We start from the raw sequence: 4931 nt of genomic DNA, 5'->3' as shown, positions 1-4931 counted from the left end.
AGTTTATGAGGAAGAAAGTTTAGACAACCAGAGCTGTGCAGAAAGGGGTCAGGGGGGTGATTCCTCTGAATCATGAAATAGGAAGCTTTTCTTCATTGATAATATTCAATCAGGGGAAGAATATTTTATACCAGGGTCATTGTTCAAGACTGAATTTGTCCTAGGGCAGGGGAATTGTGTTTAAATAGTAGGGAATGGTTCTTAAATTGTGAAGCACCCTCTGGTGCTCTGAGAAGGCTGATTTTCTGTTATAAAGTGCTATGTCAGGACTCCCCTGGTGGTCCAGTGGTTAAGACTTCCCCTTTCAATGAAAGGGGTGTGGGTTCAATCCCTGGTTGGGGAGTTAGGATCCCACATACCTTGTGGCCAAAACATAAAACATAAGCAATATTGTAAAAAAAAATCAATAAAGACTTTAAAAAATGGTTCACATAAAAATATTTAAAAAATAAAGTGCTGTGTCAAGAAATGAATTCTGTCTATATCAATTTTTTAGGCACGTCATAACAAAGTATTTAAAACTAGGTGATATCAAACAACAGAAATTTGTTGTTTCAAATTTCTACAGGCTAGAAGTTCAAAATCCAGATGGTGGCAGGAACAGACTCCTTCTGAAACCTATAGGGGAAAAAAATCTTTCCTTGACTCTTCCTGGTTTCTGAATGCCATTATTCCTTGGTGTTCTTTGGCTTGCAGTTTCATTGCTTCAGTCTTTGCCTCTGTTGTCTCATGACATTCCTCGTCTCATAATGATACCTGTCGTGTTTGATTAGAGCTCATTCTAATGATTTCAACTTAACATCTACTAAGACCCTCTTTCTAGATAAGGTCATGTTGACGGGTACCAGGGTGTATGACTTCAACATATTCTTTTGGAGGACACATTTTAACCCTTAACAGCATCCCCAGGAGGCTGATACATTGCACTTTCATACTGGCTCTGTCCCTGCCATGCTCAATCATCTAAGCAAATCAATTTACCTCTTGGGACTTCAGTTATCCTTCTGTAAAATGAGAGCAATAACTTTCTCTGGCCAAACAACAGCGTCTGATGTGACTATGTAAAGTGTTGAAACATGGACATGTGTTCTAAGAAACCCTCATATATAGACATGTTTATTTTAACCCTCTTTTTATATGTGCATCTCCAAATGATAACTTTTTTTCCCTTGAGCATAATTAAGGAATGGAGTGCTTAATCTCTAACAGATAGAAAAAATATCAAGAACACTAACTACAAAAGGCCAACAGGCAGGGTCTGCAATAAGAACATGAGAAACAGCACAGCTTTATTTCATTTTGGAGGAATCTGAGAAAATGAACTAACTTAGTCAATATAATCGTCCCAGTCCACATAAGGAAGAGGAAAACATGAGACCTGTTTTGGGAATTTATTCTAAAATTTATGATCTAATTTTTTCACCATGATAGTTACTTTGTTCCCACAACATCCTATTCAAAGACTTTCTGGTGACCTAAATCTGCATTTACTTTTAAAAGTCTGTATTTTCCATCCTGTCCTTGATTTCCAGGTACTCTTTGCACTCATTTTTGACTACCATAAGTGAAAATTTGGAGAGGTGGCAACATGCTTGCAAACAAAGGGGCTAAATGGTCTGGCGTTTGAGGAAGGATTTAAAAGAAGCATTTCAGTCTAGAACCAAGCAAATTGGAAGAATGTGTTCTCAGTAGCTTAAAGTAATGGATATGAACTGAAAATGGCAAAAAATAATCTTGAAGAAGAGCAAAGTTAAAGTACTCATACTTCCTGGTTTGAAAACTTATTACAAAGCTACAGTAATCAAGACAGTGTGGTAGTGGCATAAGGGTAGATACAGAGATCAATGGAATAGATTTAAGAGTCCAGAAGTAAACTCTTACATTAATGACACATTTATTTTGAACAAATGTGCTAAGATAATTCACTGGAAGAAAGAACAATCTTTTTAACAAATGACACTGGGACAATGAAATATTCACATGTGAAAGAGTGAAATTGGGGCATCTACCTCACACCATATACAAACATGAACTCAAAATATTCATAGACTTAAACATAGGAACTACATCTAGAAAACTCTTGGAAGATAACATAAGAGTAAACCTTCATGACATTAATTTTAGAGAGTGGTTTCTTTGATATCACACCAAAAGGAAAGATATAAAAGAAAATAACAGCTAAATTGGACTTGGCCAAAATTAAAAAGTTTGTCCTGCGAATGATATAATCAAGAAAATTAAAAAAAAAAAAAAAACCTACAGAATGGGAGAAGATATTTGCAAATCATATGTCTGATAAGAGATTTGTATCCAGAATATATAAAGAACACTGACAACCCAATACTATAAGGACAGATAACTCAATTAAAAAGTGGGCAAAGGATATTTAATAGGCCTTTATCCTAAGAAAACATACAAATGGCCAATGTGCACATGAGAAAATATTCAACATCATTAGTCAGTAGGGAAATGCCAATCAAAAACTACAATGAAATACCTACAACTTCAAACTAATTACGATTATTATAATTAAAAAGATGGATAAGCAAGCTTAGTGAGATGAGTGTGTTAGAGAGATCTCTAAGCACTGATGGTCCAGGATAATTTCATCAGGCATGAGGCTCTTAGACCAGAGAAAGATGAATGGAAACAGTGGCCTCTAGCCAGCCTGCAGAGGCCAATGCAAATATCCAGAACACGAATCACTGATTAGACACTTTCCACATGCCTTGTGGCCCAATGAGGGGCCAGGGTCTCAGAAACCAGAGCATTCAGAGCCAGCTGATGGAGATGATGGTGCATTTACAGTAGATCACTGAAGAGCGTAACATACAGCTGATACCCAAGCACTTGCAACAGAACCTGACACTGGAAGAGCAAAGGAACAATCCAGCCATTCAAGAGTAGGAAGCTCTCTTGGACCACTTAATCTGTCAACTGGTCTACCTCCTACAGTCTGGGGCCATGGGTGGCCTAGAGCTCCAACAAACTGTTTTGCCCTTTCCAGGACTCTAGGAGCGATGTCAGAGTTGGGCAATGAGCCCATCGTCCAGGTAGCCCAACCTCCTAGTTCATCAACTGAGAGATTTTGAAGCTTCATTTGTCAGTCTTGACCTATCCAACCATAAGATTGACATCTCTGCCTTGTACCACTCCAGCTTCTAGGATGACAAGAGCTGCCATGGAGATGAATACCAGGAAGATGAGAATACTTTGGGCTTCATTAACCCTGGTACTGATAAGCATAAGCTGTGTACTGATCTGATGACTGAAATCTTAAGTCAGAGTGATGTGAATGGCATTGAGGAGATCGTGCTGCAATATCCCAATTAGAGAGGGCAATCATCTCTGAGGAAGAAGTGACCCCATTCCTGACCTACTACTGCAAGGCAAATGCCCACCTTGATCCAGAAAACTTGGTTTTTCTAAATGGTTGTTGCTCTGTCTTTTCAATGCTGGCCACAGTTTTGTGTGATCCAGTTAAGGCCTTTCTGACTCCTCATTCTCTTCTACGGTGGTTTCCTCTTCAGTTTCCAGCTGTGTGGGAAGGTTGAGCTGATGCTCCTTTCCAGCTCATTTTTTACAAGTTGGAGAAAGCCCTGCTTGAGGCTATGCTTATGAAGAATAAGCATAATTAATCCTCAGAATCCTCTGGATGACTTCTACTCCCTGGACTCACTGAAGGAATACCTGGAATTTGCCAAGAGATACAACTTACATGTCATCATAGATGAGATTTACATGCTGTCTGTGTTGGATGAACATGAAAACGTTCTGGGCATGGAAAGTTTGTCTGACCTCAACAACACCCATGTGATAAATCAGTCAGCACCAATAAGGATTTCAGCATCTCTCGCTTTGGCTTGGGTGCTCTGTATACCCACAACAAGGAGGTGGGCTCAGCCATGAGCTCTGCAGCATTTCTGGCATCACCCAGGACAAGCCATGTTGGCTGCTCCAGCACAGGAAACAAATTGAAAAAGTGTATCTGCTCACTAACTCTCACAGGTGCATTATCAACAAGTGAAGGTGTTGAAGATCCCCTTTCTCAACTGTGGCTCTGGCCTCTATGTCTGAGTCAACTTGGAACACATCCTGGACCTGTATGCATGTGAGGAAGAGCTGCTCCTCCGTTGCTGTTTCCTGACAGCGGGCTGATGTCCCATGGTGAAGTCTACAAGTATAAGGTGCCTAGAATTTCCCACCTAATCATGGTGGATAAACTCATCTGCTAAAACACACGATGCATCATTTCTATCAGGTGCCTCTATGGAGCAGAAGCAGGATTTGATAGTGAAGTGGTTGGAGGAGGTACAGAGGGAGTGAGTAAGCTTTCTTTCTCCAAGTCAGTCACTCCAGCCAATCACATGCTCAGGGAGGCTTGTTATCAGCCTCTGGTCTAGAACACTGGGGCATTGACCTAAACTGGTGCTGCAGCTGAGCAGAGTGGGCTCCTCCAGGAAGGGGCTCGCGTGACTCAGTCATCAACCTCCTTCAGCTGAGCAGCTGTCATTTTTGGAAGCTTTGCATCCTTTCATTATTTGCTAGCTATTGCATGTGCAAAACATTTTTATGGGGTTGGAATTGGAAAGCCTACAGGAATAAAGGGAACTCCTTGGGGCCCTGTTTAAATGGGTTTATTTTTGTCTTTGATGTCTTCTAAATTCCATATTCTTTTGAATTTCAGGCCTGTTCTTTTTCTTGTTGATATTTTTCATAATCACCTTTGGAAGTTAGATGAATTTTTGTCCTTTTAAAAATTCTAAGGGAGATTACATGTGACGAATGCTGCCAGGGGCAGGCCAGAAAGGAAGGGAAAAAATGACCCCTAACTGATGGAATATATTCCAGGCATCAGAGGCACTGTCCCATAGGATCCTGACAAGATCACACTGTCCTTGCCCATGAGTGAATGAATAGCAGGGTGTAGG

General features: G+C 40.3%; 1 pseudogene; it reads left to right on the top strand.

Moving 5' to 3' along the window:
* The first annotated feature begins 2739 nt into the window (after nt 1-2739).
* Nucleotides 2740-4158, top strand: LOC102269133 (probable inactive 1-aminocyclopropane-1-carboxylate synthase-like protein 2 pseudogene; annotated as a pseudogene).
* The last annotated feature ends 773 nt before the right edge of the window (nt 4159-4931 follow it).

The sequence above is a fragment of the Bos mutus genome, chromosome 20 (genome assembly GCF_027580195.1).
Source record: "Bos mutus isolate GX-2022 chromosome 20, NWIPB_WYAK_1.1, whole genome shotgun sequence".
Lineage (NCBI taxonomy): Eukaryota > Metazoa > Chordata > Mammalia > Artiodactyla > Bovidae > Bos > Bos mutus.
The sequence above is the reverse complement of the archived record's forward strand: the minus strand, read 5'-3'. Positions and strand labels throughout refer to the sequence as shown.